We start from the raw sequence: 22,173 nt of genomic DNA on the forward strand, positions 1-22,173 counted from the left end.
ATTCATAGTGATTAGGCTATTTGTATTTGGCAAACTTGAAGTGAACATCTTTCCTATCTTGTTGGGTCTAAATTTCTGATGGAGATTAATATCTATCATATCTCATCTCTATTAACTTAAAACATGTATCTTTATCTAAAAACATCTTAATCCCTAACCCACTAAGCATAATTGATGGGTCTTCAAACCCATCAGAGACTTGGGAAGGTATAAAACTTAAGTACTTGAGTGAACCAGTAGTACATGTTATCAGCTTCCAAAGTGAAAAGATAACTGAAACAGTTTACTGCCTGAATAGTCAGCCAACACTCTCTATAACGTTGGAGAATCATCTTCAGCCTTCTGGCCCAATATTTCTGAAAGACATATTTGCGAGGCAGGAACTATTGCAGACTTGTCTACCCTGTCTTGGCAGAATTTGCATGTTGACTCTGCCTGTATCTGAACTTGCCTATTTTAAGACAGAATTCATCTGTGGCTGAGACAAGGACATTTTTCCCAGTGGCTGGTTTGCCACATTTGAAGCCAACTCCATAAGGAGATTTTTTGATGCTCTTCTTCTTTGAGGCTGACTTGATGTTGCCAGGAGTTAACTAGTCTTGTCAAAGAATCTTTAGAATAATAAACACATCTTTAAATGCCATATTCTGTAGATCTCTGAGGTTTTTGAAGACTTAAAAAACTCTATAGGATAATTTTAAATCATTTTTCCTTTTAGTTTACAATACCTTTTGTGCTGTACTAATGTTTAAACTATATCAAGTTACAGGACATTTTTAATTTGGTGCTGCCTAATATCACTCCTGTATATATCTTGTATTTTATAAGCATCTCATTCTCCATATGTGAAAATGTTCTTCTCTGATTTGTTTTCAAAATATTTTTGTATAGGAACTTTCATCCAGCTACAAGGCTGCTCTGGCAAGTTATTGTATCTAAAGTCCTTCTATATCTGTGCAAACCTGCTGTAAACACACCACACACATTTACTCTTTCTAGATGAAATACAAACATGCCCTTAGAACACATGTTTATTCCCAGTGATTGTAGAAGAATTTTAATTCAGAGCATAGCTACTCTGGCAAGGTTTTCTAGGTCTGGGTGATCCAGCTGGAATACAGACACACCTTTAATTCCTGGAAAGAGAAGCAAGAAGATCTCTGAATTCAAGGCCATCCTGGTATAAAGAAAGTTTCAGGTAAAGAAAAACTTAGGTCTAGTCATGGTGTTACACACCTTTAATTCCAGCACTCAGAAGCCAGAAGCATACAAGGGCTTTGCGTTCTAGTAAGTGCTATCCAGGCCATTCAGTTGACTCAGTTAGTTAAGATGCAGTGCAGTGGAAATGAGTTTGTGGCAGTTGAGTTCTTAAAATTCAGAGGCAATTTTTACCTGGAGAGTTTAACAGACTAGTTGAAGAGAGAATAAGCTACTTAAACCAAAACAGCTGAGTTAAACCACCCAGGCAGAATTCAAAAAGAGCTAGCTAGGAAGGGTAAGACTATTCAGCAGTAAATCTCAGAGGCTGAAATCATTTTAGGTCCAGATAAGATTATACAAAGGTTAGAAGCTTCCAGGACTAGGCCAACATTAGCCAACAAAGTCAGTAAGTCCTGGAGACAACGGTTGACCAGGAGAATGAAAGTTACAATTACAAATGACGTCTAATTGAGCACCAGGCAAAGTGACAAATCAAAAATGGATTTGATAGAATGAGTCAGAGATAGCATATGCGCCACTCTCATGAGAACAGCCAGGAAGAAAGACTACTTGAGAGCAGTGCAGAGAGTAGGGGGAGTTTGTGGAGACAGTGAAGTACTGTTTGGGGGTAGAGTGAAGCGCAGTGTAGTTGAATGCAGATGAGTTTAGTTCAGTTCCGTTCAGGTTTTGCAGTCAGCGGAGTCAGGGCAGTTCAGTTTGTGAAGTACAGAGGTAGTTTGTTTCAGGTAGAGCAATTCAGTCGTAAGCTTAGAGAAACCAATTTCAATCAGTCAGCTTGGAGAAGAGTTTGAGCGAGAACAGCTAAATTGAACTCAGCCAGCCAGAGTTCAGAAAGAGTAGAGAGGCTGAGTGCACTCAGCAGTAAATCTCAGAGGCTGAAGATATTCTAGGCCTTGGATAGCAGATAGAGGCTGAAAGCTTAAGCCTTCAAGGTCTGGCCTTTCAGATTAGATTGTATAGTGGCTAGAAGCCTCCAGGCCTAAGGCTAGCGATAGTTAAGACAGAGAAAAACAAACAAACAGAAACCTCTGGGCTCACCCCAAGCCATGTATCAGTAAAGCTTGAGTGTGGCTCTCATCTCATCCCATCTTCTGAGGAAATAAAAACAACATTTAAATATTTTCTGTCCCTTTGGTGTAATACTTTTATGCATATGATCAAAGCTTATTTCTCATCGTTTTCCAGATCTTCCCATATCGCATTCAAAATTTATCATTTATTTTTACTGACGTCTCTAATTTCTTCACCTTACCTTTTGGACTCAATACTCCTTTTTCAATACGGTCTGCTATGGAGGCTTTTCCACTGAGATTTTTATTTTGTTTATTGAGTTCTTCATTTCCAGCATCATTTCAGTTTATTTTGTTATTTCTCATAATTATCTCTTTATTGAATTCAACTTTCATAAATTACATTAAACTTCTTTCATTAATATATTTGATTTTGTTGTTTTACATTATATTAATGTCATATTTGAGTTGTGCGATCATAGTTTTATATTCATTTTTAATTCTGTCTCAGTTTTTCCTGTTAATTATTATTAGAATCCATATGCTATAAACAGCTGAGCCACTTCTCCAACCCCACCAAATTCCGTGATTTTAATGCATTTACTATTAAAGAACTCATCTAAATAACACAGATTGCCAAATATCTTTTATTTTATAATAAATTATAGTATTAATATTATAACATGTAACATAGTATGTGTGTACGTGTGCATATGTGGGTTTTAAGTATACATATGCTTCTGTGTATACGAAATAAAAATATATGAGAACTATAATATATATACACACATACACACAAACATAAGAGGAAAAGTAAAATGAGAGAGAGAGAGAGAGAGGAGAAAGAGGAGGGGAGAGAGAGAGAGAGAGAGAGAGAGAGAGAGAGAGAGAGAGAGAGAGAGAGAGAGAGAGACCTGAGAAACACACTCAAGACAAGATGACAAGATAAACTCTTGGAGAAAAACAGTACAAATAACATAATTCTATTGAGGCTATAAAATTTGTTCCTTTTCTATTTGTGATGAAGCTAAACATCTTAGAAATCAGAAAAGGGCTATGATGTCCACCATGGACTTATTAACCTACTTACTTTCCCTTTAAGTGAAAAAAAATTTTTTTTCACTTGATTTCAAATTTTGTGTACTTAGTTATATAAAATATAGAGCTTACCCCCTTTCAGTTTTTTTTTCCACTGTAGATATCAGGAATCTAATGTTTTATCTGAAATTGCTGAGGAAGTTAATGAAGTGCCTTTGTAATGACGGTTGAAGAATCCATCCCATACTTGTGGAAGTGGCACTTTACTAATGAAGACCAATAATTGCTGTTCTCTTCTGTCACAGTTTTCTAATATCACAGTGGCATCTGTGAAAACATTAATCTTCCAGAATTGGGATTTTTAACATAGTGACTCAATATTTGTGCTGGCTTATGTGTGTCTTATCTCAACTTGACACAGGCTGGAGTTATCTGAAAGGAGGGAACCTTAACTGAGAAAAGCCCTTTATAAGATCCAACTGTGAGTCATTTTCTTAGTGATTGATGGGGGAGGGCTCAGCCCATAGTAGGTGGGGCCATTCCTGGGCTGGAGGTCCTGAGTCCTATATGGAAGTAGGCTGAGCAAGTCAGGGAAGCAAGCAAGTGAGCAGGAACCCCCTTTGCATTAGCTCCTGCTTCCAGATTCCATTCCTCCTTGAGTGCTGGTCCTGACTTTTTCCAGTGGTGGACTATGATTTGGAAGCATAAGGCAAATAAAAAACCCTTTCCTCCCCTAATTGCATATGCACGTGCTGTTTCTTCCCTGCAACAGACCCTAAGAGAGGTGTGTGGGAAAAATATGAAACATTGTTTCTGGAGAAAAAGTTCTGCATTTGTTAGAGGAAAATCTTAAGATTTATTCCTAATAGCCCTCTTCCAATAAAGTGAAGTCTTAATTTAAAGAGAAAAAAAATACATTGATTGTTCGTACATGTGTAAAGATTTCCAGGACCACAATTAATCATATTTTGCTTTTTGTGACTGTACATTTATGTGACAATTAACAAAGATTAATGACTATGGAAAACACAATGCTTTTTTCAAAACCAACCACAAAAATATTTGGAGAAGATCCTCAGAATTTTGTAGCAAAAAATTTCACATTACACGTGGTATGGATTGCTTAACGCAGCTCAAATTTATAACTAGAAAACACTCTCCTGCAGCAGAGGGGAATGACTACAGAGACTCACAGACAGATATTATGCAGAAGGTCTGACCTTAGAGCACACAGCTATAAATGGACTGTTTCCATCCAACTCCTCCCCTCAAATCTAAAGGAACCCCTAGGAAAATGAGGCAGAAAGAGTTTAAGTACCAAAGGAGTGGACAATAACTGGCATCAACCGCAGCAACTGAGCAAGGCACATATAAGCTCGCAGAGACTAAAGCGGCAAGCACAGGGCTACAGGAGTCTGCACCAGGGCCTTTGCATGCATATTATGACGTTCAGTTTAGTATTCTTATGAGAGTCCTCAATGTGTGAGTAAGTGCATCTCTGTTTCTCTCAGGGCTCCTTTTCCTTTGTTGGTTTGCCTTTTCCAAATTCTATGTGATGGTTTTTCCTTTTATCTCATTTTACTTTGTCATGTTCTGTTACTATCTCCTAAAAGCCAGTCCTCTTCTAATGAGAGACAGGATAAAAAAAAAAAAAAAAAAAAAAAAACCAAGTAGATCTAGACAGGAGGGTAATGGAGAGTAACAGGGAGGAGTAGAGAGAGGTGAAGCCCTAGCAAGATACATTGTATGGAAGGAGATCTGACTCTCACACGAACTCTGGTGCCCCATCTCTGACCACGTCCCCTGGATGGGGAGGCATGGTGGCACTCAGAGGAAGGATAGCAAGTTACCAAGAAGAGACTCGATACTCTAAGAGCATATATGGGGGGAGGAGGTCCCCCTCAGTCACAGACATAGGGGAGGGTAGTAGGGGGGAAGCAGAAGGGAGGGAGGAATGGGAGGATACAAGGGATGGGCTAACAATTGAGATGTAATATGAATAAATTAATAAAACAAAGAAAATAGCCTTAATATAAGGGGGAAAAGGCAAATAAGTCTTATTTTTAAAGATTTATTTATATTTATTTCATGTATATGCGCATATCCATATGTTGGTATGTGCACCAAGAGCGTGCCTGGGGTGTTAATGGAAGCCAGAAAATCATGTCCATTTTCTGGGGGTTATAAACTGATTTGCTATGTAGGTGATGGTGACTGAGCTTGGGTCCTCCGGAAGATCACCAAGTGCTCCTAACCCTTGTAGTATCTCTCTACCACCACAATTAGAAATTCTTGATACATACTGGTTTTTGTACTTTTCTGTCTAAGCAATACATATCTAATAATTTTATTTTGTGTAGATGTAGATGTCGATGTCTTTCTCTCTTACTTGAGCTTTAAATTAGTGAGCCAAATATTTTTGTACAAATTTTGTTGTATTACAATTTAACTATATGAAAAAAATTTAGACAAGAAAGAATCTCTGGCATATTTGTTTATAACATAGAGACATAAACATACTGGGACCTATATTTATCATTTTTTGCTCTAAACATACAAGAGAACATGGACTGTTTCATTGCTTCTATTTCAATAATAATCAAAATGTTCCAACAAACCAATTGGAGAGAAAAGACCGCTCACTTTCTTTATCTTTGTATGCCAAAATACTTTAAAAACAAAAACAAAACTAGCTTTTTAAATCTTTTCTACACTGAGCCGTCCAGACATGACCCAGAATTGCAATCACTTCCAATGCAGAAACGTAATTGGACAGGGTCAAGTTTGGAACTGTGTTTTTAAAATTTATGAGAACCTTGACTCTCATCTTAAATATTGTCAGTGACTCTGACTGTCACAGATTCAGTCTCAAGAGTCTCTATCCGGAACTATTTGACAAGGTTTTATGGTGATAATCACTGGTGAATATATACACTAAGATTCTTCATAAAACTTAAAGGAAGCTATTTTGCCCTTAATTTGAAAAAGTGACAATGGAAATGAAAATAAACACTAAAGATACAATCTGAGCATACTTGAAAAAACATAAAAGTATGAACATTTACATATTGACCTATGTTTTCTCTTGTGATATTAACATATTTCTCCTTTAATAAACATGTTCACATAAGCATAAACAAATGCATTGTTACCTGCCTTCCAAAACTAGAAAGTTCACTTTATATTAAAGTGATATTCTATTTTAATTATTGTATATGTATAATCCCTTATTAATTGTTGAATAGCTTATTCTATTGAGTGAGGTTATTCATGAACTTAATAATGCACTGTTTATACATAGAGACACAAAAATGTCACATGCTCAGTCATGTAAAACAATGACAAATTTTTCGCGTATCTTGGGTCCTGATATAGTAAAATAATGTGGAGTATTGGCATGAAAATACCCACATAGTTCTAATATACGTTGAATGTTTTAGTTTCCAGTTCATGGGCTGCTTAGGAAGAATCAGGATGTGTGTTCTTTTTAAAGGAGGTGTGTCACTGGAGGTGGGCTTTGAGGTTTCAACATCACACACCACACTTTTCTCTGCCTCCGGGCTGTGGAATAGGGTGCAAGCTCTATGCTACTGCTCCAGAGATCTACCTGCCTTTCACCTGTTTCCTGTCATGATGACCATGGATAACCCTCTGAAACTGTAAACAAGCCTTTAAATAATACCTTATTTTACAAGTTGCCTTGATCTTGGTGTTTTGTCACAGAAATAGAAGAGTAATTAAGATCTGTGGGGATACCATATTAATAGTCATAATTGTACATTAATATTTCTGTGTTATCCTTGGATTTCTACTTTATGTGGATGCATTTAAGTTTTGAAATGTTAATTCCTTTCTCAAGTGCAATGGGTATTTGCTGATTTGGAACAAACCAAGCATGTAGTTTAGAGTACACAAACAATATAAAATGCTATTTGAGGTTATCATTTTAAATTTAAAAATTATATCTGTGAAATTTTGAACTTTGCATATGACAATCACAGTGTGTTTATAATAGAACTAGAATTGTATATTGAGGTTTCAAGTAGAAAATAAAATAAGTTTTGAGTGTGATAGGAGGCTCATCTTAAAATCTGATATCAAACTAATGATATATTAATAGCATAATTTTCTTATACTTCAACACACAGTGTCACTATAGTATCAAATATTCATGCTTTTAAAGAGGAAAACCCATCTTATTTTTCTTTTCTGTGCTTTCCTATCTGGATTTACTCAAGAAAATCAAAGCTGGCATAGAAGCTGAGCTGTCATCATAGGAAAACTGTTATAGCTATCTGCCACCATTACTAACAGCACACAGAAAAGATCTCTGGGAGTTTAAGTTCAATTTAGATTTCCATAGCAACAGAAACATTTTTTTTCTGATAAATTATATTTTCTAATACAGACAATATAAAATGGTATTTTAACTTATCATTTTAAATTAAAAAATATCTAAATTAAAAATCCTCAAATTAACATTTTTGGGAAAGTGACATTTCACAGAAATCTCAAGCATCTAATAAATCTTGCTTGTAAAGTTTAACAAAGGATATAGTCATTTCTAACTGATTTTTGTGACTTATGACAAGACTATACCTGAGACAAACAGTTAAAGTTTTAAGATTATTTTGAAATTATTCAGCCCAAGGAAAACCTGGGAATTGTCTTTTATAATCTTTCCTGGAGATTCTGATGACATGGCTAGATATTACATCTTATTCCCAATGGAAGAAATCAGAATTCAAGTAGTTTCACACTGACTCTTGCTCTTGAGAATAGTATCTCACAAATTTCTGAAGAAATTAAATATAGATACTAAGCTATAAAATACAGTGGCTTAGGGCTTCAGCTATTTTATAGAAAACCCAGCACTGAGATATTTGAGCACTCTTCAGTTTCTGCTCTGTATGTGGAATAAGGAAGCTGGGATGTAATGTTCTCCTGCTAATGCATACACTGACAGGTTATGTGCATCAAAACCTACGGGTTCAAGAGAAATAGCATGCCACTCACCACACACATCCCTGAATGCACTGAGCTCTAGAGTGATTGTTGCAAAAACTTCAAATCGACCTCAAGTTGCTCTTGAAAATTACAAAGTGAGATATGTACAGAACACAGCACCAACCCTCAACACAAATGTGTTCCTCTTCTGTAACTTGTTTCCCGGTAGAACTTCTCAGTATATGTCAGTTTTCCATTTCTAATACTGTACACTACTCTGTGTTCTCCAGACCACTTAGTATCCTTTACCTAAAAAGTTATTTCATATAAGATAAACAAAGTAAATATGTATTCTTTTTTTAGCTTCTATGGTTAGTGTTGTGACTTCTTAGGACCTATTTAAGTTAAAAATAAGTATTAGTGCAGTTCAGTACTCAGGAGGCAGAGGCAGGCAGATCTCTATGAGGATAAATTCATCCTAATCTACAGAGGGCAGCCAAGGATAGACAAAGAAAACTGTCTTGAAATACAAAAGCAAAACAAAACAAAAACAATAAAATAATTCATATACAAATAGTTGCTTCAGCAGATCATATTTTCTGTCTATCTGAGGTGACTTGTAAAATAGGCTTTCTTTGGGTGACAGTCCTATAATAATGATTTGGAGATATATTTATTCACAAATGCTTAGGCCTCGTAATTATGCTGGTTATGCTAACCTAAATTCTGATATATGGACCTTAATTCCTCTCCTTCAGTCCCAGCCTACTTTTTTCTGTGTCAGGCTGGTGACTTTCCGACTCTCTCTCTCCTTCTCCAAGAGATCCTTTCTCTGTCCCAGAATTCCCACTTCCTTTCCTGTTTTTGCTATATGGCATAAGCTTTTCATTAAAACCAAACAGAAGGTCAGAGAGGGAATGCTTACAAAACACTGAGACAAACGAATCTTAAAATACCAAGGTCCAGCTAGTAACCAGATCTCTGCCAGAACAGAAAGCAGCTCTTGAATATACAAGGATAGTCTTTACACAGTGCACAAAGACATTATCCTAACAATAACTCTACATTTTGCTAAGCTAATATGGGTAACAAAGAAAAGCCTTAGTGCTAAAATATATTGGCAGTGTTTCCATGGTGATTAATGAAAGTATAAGAACTGAGTTCAAACAATTAGGGAAAGGCTAAGTAGTACACATCACACGAAAGTGAGGACTGCATGCTTTAGAACTATTAAATGGTGTGGATGAATGCTTAATGTGCATTCTAAAACAAATTATGTGTTGTCCTTATAATTCCCTCCAGGAAACAGAAGTGTAGTTTGTGGTTGGATGAGCAGCACACACTCTGACATAAGTTAAGCTTATTGTATATTAGAATTGAATATTACTAATTAGTTATTTGACTTAGGACACATAGAATTAGTATTTTATAAATTTTACTGAAAAACTTAAAAGGGCTAAATCAGCAGGAATCGAGGTGAGCATCTGAAAAAGATTCAAAAAAAAAAAAAAAAAAAAAAACCACCCTAATCTATGCCAATAATGCGCAATGCCATGTTCATATACAATTGTTTTTCCTTTTAGCCCTCTTTTCTTATGCCATTAAATTGAGAATACTTATAGTTTCAGTTATTCTCAACCAGAAACTCTCACAGAATCTAATTCTATTTTTGTAAGATATGCACACTACTGTGTTAGAAGTGTTTACTTTTATTTTTTCAGTCCCTATTATACTATACTAAGCCGGAAATAGTGCAAAAAATAATTAGTATATAAGCTAAGGCAATATGCTTATTAATTAATTTTGTTATTAATATATTCGTTTCCTATTGTCACTACAGGAAAAATTAGACACATGGATTTTAAAATTATAAGTATATTATGAAAATGGATAACTGTGAGTCAGGGAAATTAATGAAAATCTCAAGCAGGAAAGTAAAAATTAAGAGAGTGCTCAAGAATTAAATGTAGAAGCTACCAACCTTTAAAACATTTTTAAAAAGGAACCTGCCAAAGAGAGCAGTGCAAAGGCCATGATATACCCAAAAGACAGAGTTTCATGCCACTCCTCTGTGAAAATATCTTTTATTGGCCTAATGTAATTGTTATCTTGGATGCTCACTGCCTCTGTCTGATAGCTTAGGACTAGCACTAAGAGCTTTTAGCCTCCATCAATCAAATCTAGGCCTAGAATGTTTTCTGCTTCTGAGATTTAGTGATGAATAAGCTCATACTTTCTAGGTTTTTCTGAACTCTGGCTGTGGGTTCAAAATAACTTTTCTGGCTCAAACTCCTATCTAAGATGATTGACTCAATCTCCTCTCTGCTTCTGCCCAAATTACTCTGTTTGGCCTCAGACTAACTCTAGCAATCTGTTCTAATCTCTGATTTTTTTCATTCTCTGGCTTATTCTGTCTTTACCCGTGTAGAGACTACCTTATTCTCTCTTCAACCTGCCTATGCAAAACTGTCCTAGTAAAACTTCTCTCTCTCCCTCAGTGATGCTCTCTTTTGTTTTAATTTATTTGTTTGTTTATTCACTTTATATCTTGATAAAACACTAACTTCCTCCTTTCCTCTTGGTCTCACCCTCTGTCTCTCTTCCATCATTCCCCTCAGAAAAGGGGAGCCTGACGCCCTGACCAACCCATTCCAGCTCTTCAAGTTGCATCAGGACTGAGCCAGTCCTTTTCCTGGTGAGGCAGCCCCACCAGGGGGGAAGTGTTCAAAAAGCAGAAACAGTGTTAAAGTCAGAAACAGCCCTTGTCTTCTTACTAGAGAACCCATATGAAGACTGACTGCCCATCTGGTGCATCCATGTAGGGGGCCTAGGTCCAGTCTATACATGGTGCTTGGTTGGTGCTTCAGTCTTCTGGGCCCTGATTAGTTGCCTCTATTGGTCTTCTTGTGGACTCTTTTCCCTTCCAGGTCCTTCTCATCTTTCCCCCACTTTTCCACAAGATTCCCTATGGTTCGTCGAACGTTTGGCTGTGAATCTCAGCATCTTTTTAGATCCACTGCTGTTTGGAGCCTCTCAGAGGACAGCTACTCTAGGCTCTTGTCTGCAAGCATAGGAGAGTATCATTAATAGTGTCAGGGGTTGGCTTTCTCCCATGGGTTGGGTCTCAGGTAGGGCCAGATATTGGTTAGACATTCCCTCAATCTCTTCTCTTTCTTTATCTTTGCACATCTAGTAGGCAGGAAAAATTTTGGGTCCAAGTTCTTGTGGGTAGGTTGCTGTTCCTCTCCCTCCACTAGGAATCCTGTCTAGTTAGAGGGTGTTCTCTTCAGTATCTATGGCCCTTGCTACTAAGAGTCTCAGCTATATTCATCCCCATATCCTCCAAAAAGTCTGCCTTGCTTTAGGTCTCCAGCTTCTTACAAAGATACCTCTACCCACAGTTTCCTTTTTCTCTACAGGACCTAGGTCTTCCTGCCCCTGCTTTCTCTGCCACCACACCCGGTTTGCCCCTGCTTTCTCCATCCTCTCTGTTCTTGTGAGTGTTGGACATATTCTATTTCTGACTCATTTCACGAAATCTTGCCATGATTTGTCACTTTGTCTGCCCCTTAATTAGACATCACTTTCAAATATCAGTACTTCCCTCTACAAACCAAATTTACTTTCTTTTTTTTTTTTTTTTAACTAACTTTATTTTCATTGTTTGATTAAAGTTGTATACTAAGGGTATGTCTGCATTCCAACTGGAATTCTCAGAACTAGAAGGTCTTCAGATGTGATCAGAGCAACCATGTTGCTTGGTTAAATTACTTGTATACTCCTCCCTAAATTTCAAGTATTATAATTTTTCAGCTTCCTCTTCTGCAGCATTACCTGGAGAGATGAGGGGATTATAGAAATGCCAGATGTAAAAGGATCTAAAGTTGTGATGGCTTCACAATCCTTTGTGTCCACTCTGTTAAAAATGATTAATTTGTATAAATGGGCAAGTTTGGGGTATGTGAAATATGTGGCAGTAAAGATTTCATTTAAAAGGATAAAAGTAGAAATCTACTCTACAATGTAAAAAGAATGTGAACTGATGAAAGTATAAGAGGTAGCCAGTCACATGTAATGAAAACCCTAAGACCTTTGAGAAGTGGTTATCACCTGCTAACCTATATAGAGTAATAGGATATGTGGGAATGAAAAATGTTACATTTTTACACATTAGAAGAATTTTTATATATAGAAGCTACCACTGCACTTTCGGTAAATAGTGGTCAAGGGTTTAGAGGTAAATCCCTTAAGTAAATTTTTGGAGAGAGAATATTTGTAGACATGGATGATTTGGGCAGAGTAACTCCTAGATATTTTATATTGCTTGTGGCTAATGTGAAGGGTGTGGTTTTCCTAATTTCTTCCTCTGCAAGCTTGTCATTTGTGTATAGGAAGGCTACAGACTGTTTTGAGTTAATTTTGTATCCAGCCAATTTGCTGAAGGTGTTTATCAGCTGTAGGGGTTCTCTGGTGGAGTTTTGAGGGTCACTTATGTACACTATCATATCATCTGCAAAGAGGGATAATTTGACTTCCTCCTTTCCCATTTGGATACCCTTGATCTCCTTTTGTTGTCTTATTGCTCTGGCTAGAACTTCGAGTACTATATTGAAGAGATATGGAGAGAGAGGGCAGCCTTGCCTTGTTCCCGATTTTAGAGGAATTTCCTTGAGTATCTCACCATTTACTTTGATTTTGGTTATTGGCTTGCTGTATATAGCCATTATTATGTTGAGGAAAGTACATTGTATCCCTGATCTCTCTAAACATGAATGGGTGTTGGATTTTATCAAATGCTTTCTCTGCATCTAAAGAGATGATCATGTGGTTTTTCATTTTCAGTTTGTTTATATGGTGGATTATATTGATGGATTTCCGTATATTAAACCATCTCTGCATGCCTGGAATGAATCCTACTTGGTCATGATGAATGATATCTTTGATGTGTTCTTGTATTCGTTTTGCCAGTATTTTATTTAGTTTGCATCTATGTTCATAAGAGAATTGGTCTGAAATTCTCTCTCTTTGTTGAGTCTTTGTGGGGTTTAGGTATCAATGTGACTATGGCCTCATAGAATGAATTTGGTAATTTTCCATCCATTTCTATCTTTTGGAGTAGCTTGAAGAGTATCAGTATTAGCTCGCCCTTGAAGGCCTGGTAGAATTCTGCACTGAAACCATGTGGCACTGGTTTTTTTTTGGTTGGGAGACTATCAATGATTGCTTCTATTTCTGTAGGGGAAATGGGACTATTTAGCTTGTTTATCTGTTCTTCACTCAACTTTCGCAAGTAAAATTGATCAAGAAAATTGTCCATTTCCCTTAGATTTTCAAATTTGGTGGCATATATGCCTTCAAAGTAGGATCTTATGATTCTTTGTATTCCTTCAGTGTCTGTTTTATGTCTCCCTTTTTATTTCTGAGTTTGTTGATTTCAAGACTGTCTCTCTGCCTTTTAGTTAGTTTGGCTAACGGTCTGTCTATCTTGTTGATTTTCTCAAAGAACCAGCTCTTGGTTTTGTTGATTCTTTGGACTGTTTTCTTAGTTTCTAATTTGTTAATTTCAGCCTGAGTTTGATTATTTCCAGACATCTTTCCTCCTGGGTGTTTCTGCTTCTTTTTTTCCTAGGACTTCCAGTTGTTTCATTAAGCTGCTTATGTGCGATGTTTCCAATTTCTTTTTAAAGGCACTTAGTGCTATGAATTTTCCTCTTAGCACTGCTTTCAATGTATCCCACAAATTTGGGTATGTTGTTCCTTCATTTTCATTGAATTTCAGAAACTCCTTGGTTTCTTTCTTTATTTCTTCCCTGACCCAGGTGTCATTTATCAGAGAGTTGTTTAGTTTCCATGTACATGTAGGCTTTTTGTTATTTCTGTTGTTGTTGAATTTCAGCCTAAGAGCATGGTGATCTGATAGGATACAAGGTATTATTTCAATCCTCTTGTATCTGTTGAGGCTTGCTTTGTGACCTACGATGTGATCAATTTTGGAGGAGGTTCCATGGGGTGCAGAGAAGAAGGTATATTCTTTCTTGTTTGGGTGAAAGGTTCTATAGATATCTGTTAGATCCATTTGACCCATGGCATTGGTTAATGATGTTATTTCTCGGCTTATTTTCTGTTTCAATGACTTATTCGTCAGTGAGAGTGGGATGTTGAAGTCCCCCACTATTATGGTGTGGGGATCGATGTGTGGTTTAAGCTTTTTTAGCAGATCTTTGACAAATGTGGGAGCCCTTGTATTGGGAGCATAGATGTTCAGAATTGTGATGTCATCTTGATTGACTTTACCTTTGATGAGTATAAAGTGTCTGTCCTCATCCCTTTTGATTAATTTTGGTTGAAAGTCTATTTTGTTTGATATTAAAATGGCTACGCCTGCTTGCTTCTTGTGACCATTTGCTTGGAATAATTTTTTCCAACCTTTTACCCTGAGGTAATGCCTATCATTATGGGTGAGATGTGTTTCTTGAATGCAGAAGAATGTTGGATCTTGTTTATGCACCCATTCAGTTAGTCTGTGTCTTTTTATTGGAGAATTGAGACCACTGATGTTGAGAGGTATTAATGACCAGTGACTGTTAAGAGTCTTAATTTTGATGCTGTTTCCAGTCGAGCGTTTGAGTAGTTGTGTTTTTGCCATGGTATAGTTATCTATTTCCTGAGTAGTTTTGGTTGTAGCTTGACCCTTTGGGATGGAGTTTTCCTTCTAGTACCTTCTGTAAAGCTGGATTTGTGGATAGGTACTGTTTGAATTTGCTTTTGTCATGGAATATTTTGTTTTCTCCATCAACGGTTATTGATAGTTTTGCTGGGTAAAGTAGTCTGGCCTGGCATCTGTGGTCTCTTAGGGTTTGCAAGATCTCTGTCCAGGCCCTTCTGGCTTTTATGGTCTCTGCTGAGAAGTTGGGTGTAATTCTGATAGGTTTGCCATTAAATGTTATTTGGCCCTTTTCCCTTGCAGCTTTTAATATTTTTTCTTTGTTCTGTATGTTTTGTGTTTTAATTATTATGCGACGGGAAGTTTTTCTTTTCTGGTCAATTCTATTTGATGTTCTGTAGGCCTCTTGTATGTTTGTAGGCATCTCTTTCTTTACGTTGGGGAAATTTTCTTCTATGATTTTGTTGAGAATAGTTTCTGGGCCTTGGAGTCTGAGATCTTCTCTTTCTTCAATGCCTATTATCCTCAGATGTCTTCTTTTCATGGTGTCCTTAACTTCTTGGATGTTTTGTGTCTGGAGTTTTTTAGATTTGGCATTTTCTTTAATGGTTGCTTCAAGATCTGTGATTGTATCTTCTAGACCTGAGATTCGTTCTTCCATCTCTTGGATTCTGTTAGAAAAGCTCACCTCTGTGTTGCTCGCCTTCTTCTCTGGGGTCTCACATTCTCATTTTTCTTCTCTCTGTGTGTTTATCATTGACTCCATTATCATTTTCAGATCTTGAACTGATTTTTTTATTTCTTTCATCTGATTGTTTGTATATTCCTGAGTTTCTTCCATTGCCTCTTTAGAGGTCTTCAGAGCTTGAACTGTTTTATTTATTTCTTTCATCTGGTTGTTTGCAATTTCCTGAAATTTTTCCAGTTCCACTCTATGTGCTTCTTTTATGTCTCTCACCTGTTTGGCTGCATCTTCCTGCATTTGATTACGAATTTTGTTTCCTCCATTATCATCCTCATTACTAAGGATTTGAGGTCATTTTCTTGTATTTCCATTGTATTTGAGTTCTCTGGGTTGTTTCTTTGGGATAGCTGGAAACTGGAGATGCCATGTTGTTTTGGGGTTTTTTTGCGCATGCTTTTACGCTGTCCTTTAGACATCTTGCCGACTTTGTTTTTGTTGGGTAGCTTCCAGAGTTGGATGGGGGGAGTCTGATGATAGACTCACTTGTTTTGTCATGATTTCCATAGGCTGGAAGCTCTGATGCTTCACTGGTGTGGATGGTAGGAGGTTAGCCCTATTGTTTTGTACTCTCACAGCCAGTGATCCTCAGCTCCCTTCTGCTGTGGGCCTGCAATCGTTCTGGGTCTCTGAATGAGCGTTGGGTCAGGCCAAGGTATCCACAGCCTTCTGGGTCCCCTGCCAAGTCCAGCCAGGGACACTGGGCCCGAACCACACGCCGAGCTCAGCTAGATTCTCAGGGCCTGAACCGTCTGCCGAGCTTAGCTAGGGATTCTGGGCCCAAAATTCACACAGAGTCCAGCCAGAATTTTGGGGCTGAGACTGCGCACCATGCTCAGCTAGGGGCTTCTGGCCCATAGTGCATGCTGTGGTCAGTTATTGACTCAGGGCCTGAACTGTCCGCCAAGCTCAGCCTGCTGACACTGGTGACGCTGGTGCTGCTGGTGCATCTGCTGCTGCTGCTGCTTCTGCCGCTGCTGCTCCGATCCAAGAAAATCCGTGCTCCTCCGTGTGCAGGGGCATGCAGGTCCTCTGCACCCTGGTCCCTCCGAATCGTGGAACACCACTGCTGCCGTGGTGTGGGGAACTTGCTGTTCCTGCTCAGAAATTTGTGCAATTCCCTGAATTGTTCACTGGAGCATCCAAACACAGCCCACACTGCTCGCTGCCATCTTGGATCCTTGATATTTCTTTTGATTTGTAGAAAAGTATGATTCAAATAATTATTTGCTTCTATTAAGTAAACAAATATAAGTGAAACTAATGAGCATCATAAAAACAGACACAGATTATCTTGTCATATTTTGTAAATATGCTCACAAAACCTATCATATTATCACATCAACTTTATCAAACTTGCTTTGAACAGTCACTACAGAGTTCAGAAAATGCAATTTATATGAGAAACATGTAACTATAAGATATACCACTTAGAGCGAGTGGTATAATGCTTATTATTACGTTCAGAATTCATTGCTTTTGAAAGAATATCACCCTTATATCAGAATTCAAAATTAAAAAACAGATTATAGCAACGATACCTAATAATTTAAGACATGTACATATATAGCAATGCAGTCTGATATGTTTGTACACAAGAACTGATCTGTTTACTACCACATGAACAGAGTAATAAACATTTCTAAGTTCTCAAAAATGTATCCATTTGTGAATCCTCCTCTCTCTCTCTCTCTCTCTCTCTCTCTCTCTCTCCACTTCTCTCCCCTCTTTCTCTTTTCCTCCTCTGTGAGTTTCAAGTGTGCTAACAGACATAACATAAGATCTATCCTCTTCATGTTTTTTAAATGTACAGTACTATGACATAACCCTTATATTCAGTAAGAATAAACTTTCTAATTTGTTCTCCCCTAACTTCTCCAAAAGCCACTGTTTTGTTCTTGGTTTTATTTAAGATTAACTCTTATTTTATTTTATTTATTTTATTTAAAGTTCTGAGAATTAAACAAACCCAGGGCCTTGTGCATCTTAGTCAAGTCCTCACCACTGAGTTCTTTGCCCATTTATTTTTCGTCGTAAAATACTAAAGAAAAGTGTACCATACTACTTAGAAGAACAGATTTAATAAAACTGTAACAACAAAACATTTTCAGCAATAAACTTTAAAGGTTGAACTATAGTACAAGACACGAAAGCCCAAATTAATAATTAATTCAATATTAATTGGAGCAACTAAACAGAAGAAAAACGAATATTAACAAGCAAGAAAACAATAAAAATTATGTTTATAGATGACATTAAAGTGTATACAGAAAAATTTCAGAATGTGATAATTTTGAAAAAATTAAGTAATGATGGGAAGGTCCAGGGTATAACACTAACAGAGAAAATTAATTGACAGTACATGTAGAAAACAGCAAATAATTTTAAAAGATCACAAAGAAATTGATTATATTTAGCAGAAGAAAAATAATAAAAATCTTTGAAAATTTCTTATATATTGACAATTGAACATCTGCATATAAATTACTTTGTCGATATCCATCACAATTTCCTCCACCTTCTTCCCTCCTTCCTCTGAACTTAATTTCTCAAAATACCTCTCTTCTAATTCCATTCATTTTCACTTTAAAAAAATCAAAAGCCAGTTTGACTAACAATGTGCACATGTGTGTAGGCTTGAGATTGTCTATGTATCATGAGCAACTTTCCAGTGGCTACAGCCGTGAGAATAATTACTTGTCTTCTCTATGAGCCACAATTGCAATAGCTTCTTATATACGATTTGGTCTCGTGTATTTTTTCCTATCCATGCCAAATTCTTTAGGGTTTTGTGCAGGTCTTTTTTATGTGACCACAGTTTCTGCGAGTACAGCTGCAATGGCTATGGCATGTCCAAAAGACAGCATTTTGAAGCACGTTCCTCCATAATCCTGATGTTACGTTTTAGGACTTTTCAGGGGCCTTTACTTTGAGGTATGAAATTGAAGACCTGTTTGACTGAGACTTCAATAGTCAATTATTCTCAGGACTTTGACAGGTTGTGAGTCTCTACATTAAAGACAGCAGAGTTCTGCAAAAAGAATTTTCTCTGACCGAGGTTGGGAGAAGAACTGATTTATGAAATGAGTTGAGGATACACATCTGTCTGCAGAGTTGAAAAATGAAATTCTATAATACCTTGTCCAGAATTATTTTAAATCGTAATGATAAAATTTCCTCAAAGGATAAAAAAAGAATGCATGCAAGAAAACTTTATCAGGCAGTAACAAATATAAATAGAAACAAATAAATGGAGTGATAGGCTCCATACAGTGAGTGGGAGAATTGATGGTACTGTTTCACTTGCCTGCTCAAAGTAGTGAGAATTACTGGCCCATTAGTTCTCATATCATATCAGAATGTTTAAACAAACATTTTTCAGTTTCAGGCAATACTGTGTAAGAAGGGGATGGAAAACAGTATAATAATTGGTAGAGAGAGTTCTGTGAATCTGTCTTTCTAACATGACATGACTAATGAATTCTTGATCTCAAAGCAGCTAATAATTAGTGCAGTGGGCTACACATTGGGCTTATCAACAGTCAGTCATGGATTGAAGAGGATCTTCCATTATTATTCCCCTTTTTGAACTATTAGCTCCTGATGGATCCTGGGGGAGTAGCATTCATTATTTTCAATTTTGTACCCAGCAAGGAGCTAACACATCCCTTTTGTGTGTGTGTGGTTGCATAGACATTCCTAAATAAATCTAGTGAGTCTCAAAGGAAAAGCAGACAAACAAACTTGTGACTATAGGAAGGTGACTTGTCGAGAGTAGGAAGTGCAATAAAGGGAGGTGGAAATTGAATGTTATAGCACTGAACTCTTTGCAAGTATAGTGCCGCCTTTGTATCAAAAAGAAATCACAATTGGTGGTGTACCCACATCTACGAACAAAGTCACTCTACCTCCAGAGTGTCACTGGTACATTCTAGTACATTATATTTCTTAGACTTTAAACTCAAACACAAATATTTCTATATTTCTCATATCCACAAGACATATTTAACTTTCTTTCCCCAGGTGTGTCTAAGAAATTTGTCCAGTTTATGGTCATAATTTATCATTTGAAATATGATTAGCTGATACCTGTCAATAAGCAGATATTAGAAGGAAATACAACCTTAAAGTCATTATGTAATATTACCCAAGTTTGGTGAGAAATATCTCTGTACTTTGATAATTTTTATCCAATTTACAAGAGTCAGCTACTTAGTTGTGATCTATGATTTTTTTCACAACACTGGAAGTGCAAATTTGTATTTACTGTCCATAGAAATAGTTACAAATGTTAGTTAGTGATTTGCTTGCCATACTTACACATCAATACACACACACACACACACACACACACACACACACACACACACACACAAATACACACCACGGCTCCTTAACACACATTAACACACACCACAGCACCTTAACAAACAAATTAGTCTTAGAGATCACCATAACCATAATTCATCTGGTGCCAACTAGCTCCTGTCTCATATTTCATAGAGTTTCTTATGCTATTTTATTTACACAAAATGTCATCCTTTCTGTCATCAAGAATAAATGTTTTGTCTTTTATTTGTTCACAACAAAATTTCATGTCAGATGTTGTAGGAAATATCTTACTATTTTTGCAAGTGATCAGATAAGAAGAATTTATTTTTGTCCCTTCTCAATTTGTCCTGGAATTTGGAAATTAAACAATTTTCTACATTTCTTTGCAAAAACTATTGTATCTGACCAACAATCTGGCAGTGATAGACATCCATATAATTTAGGTTGTCACAGCTGTGCAGTGATCACAAAAACACATAATGTTTCCCAAACTCCATTAAGCTTCCTATAGTTTAGTGTCTGTCCTCAAACTGAATGAGCTATACTTTAAACAGTTATAATTTTACTCCATGAAAGTACTTTCTTGTAGGTTTCTAGAACCCTCTGGATCCTTCTACTTTGCTATTCTCCCATGCTTCTCTCATCTAGAGTCCAAATATGATGTCCTCCCCTCTGTTCCAGTTTCCTGGTATGCAAATATAAGTGAGTATATACCATGTGAGTCTTTCTGCTCATTTCTAGCTCAATCCATTTGTTCACAAATTTTGGGAATTCCTTGTTTTAATAGCTGAGTAGTATTCCATAGTGTATATGTACCACAGTTTCTTTATCCATTCTTCTACTGATGGACACTTAGGCTTTTCCATGTTCTGGCTATTATGAATAAGGCTGCTATGAACATGGTTGAGCAAAGTTTCTTGTTGTGTGCTGGAGCATCTTCTGGGTATATTCCAAGGAGTGGAATAACTGGGTCTTGAGGAAGCCCTATTCCCAGTTTTCTGAGAAAGCACCAGATAAATTTCCAAAGTGGTTGTACTAGTTTGCATTCCCACCAGCAATAAAGGAATGTTCCTAGGCAGATCTGGGCCCAGGGGTCCCACTCAAACTATGGCACCAGCCAAGGACAATACAGGCTGTAAACTTCAAACCCCTACCCAGATCTAGCCAATGGACAGGACATTCTCCACAGTGGAGTGGAGAGTGGGGTATGACTTTCACACGAACTCTGGTGCCTCATATTTGACCATGTCCCCTGGAGGGAGAGACCTGGTGGCACTCAGAGGAAGGATAGCAGGCTACCAAGAAGAGACTTGATACCCTATGAGCATATACAGGGGGAGGTAATCCCCCTCAGGAACAGTCATAGGGGAGGGGAATAATGGGAAAATGGGGGGGGGAGGAATGGGAGGATACAAGGGATAGGATAACCATTGGGATGTAACAAGAATAAATTGATAAAAACAAAAAAGAAAAAGAAAGAAAAGTACTTTCTTTTTACTTTATCCTAACTATGCTAAATGATAAATATATGATATATATATATATTATATCTCATTATCCAACTCAGTGCCTCAAAGGTATTATGTTATGGATTCTTCGATATAGCTGTACATAAAGCTGGCATTCAGTTGTGTTTATTATCCTCAGTTTGCCTTCTATGTGCAATACAGAATATGCCTTCAGTCACAATGCATAGCTTTTAATTGATGCAAAAAAACATTGAAACCTTATAAGATATCAGTAAGTGGTTATCCCATAAACACATTGCACTCTAGTACCAGGGCTGTTTTTTTTTTTTTCAAATACATTTTTTATTACACAGGTATAAAACAAACTACATACAGCACGGACAACCATGTGACAACCATGATTTCTATGAATGTTACATTCATAGTGGTTTGGCTATTTGTATTTGTCAAGCTTGAAGTAAATGTCTCTCCTGACTTGTTGGGTCTAAATTTCTGAATGAAATTCAGTATCATCCTATCTCAACTGAAGGCCGAAGATGAGGCTCCAATGTTATAGAGCGTGTTGGGTGACTGTTGAGACAGTAAACCGTCTAAGTCAATGTGTTTATTTTGGAAGCTGCTAACCTGCACTGCTGCTTCACTCAGGAGTTTAAATTTTATTCCTTCTCAAGTTTCTGAGGGGTATTGAAGGCCAGATAGTTTAGTTTTACAATCAAGTTTAGTTGGTTAGGGGATACAATCTTTTTACAT

The sequence above is a fragment of the Acomys russatus genome, chromosome 17 (genome assembly GCF_903995435.1).
Source record: "Acomys russatus chromosome 17, mAcoRus1.1, whole genome shotgun sequence".
NCBI lineage: Eukaryota > Metazoa > Chordata > Mammalia > Rodentia > Muridae > Acomys > Acomys russatus.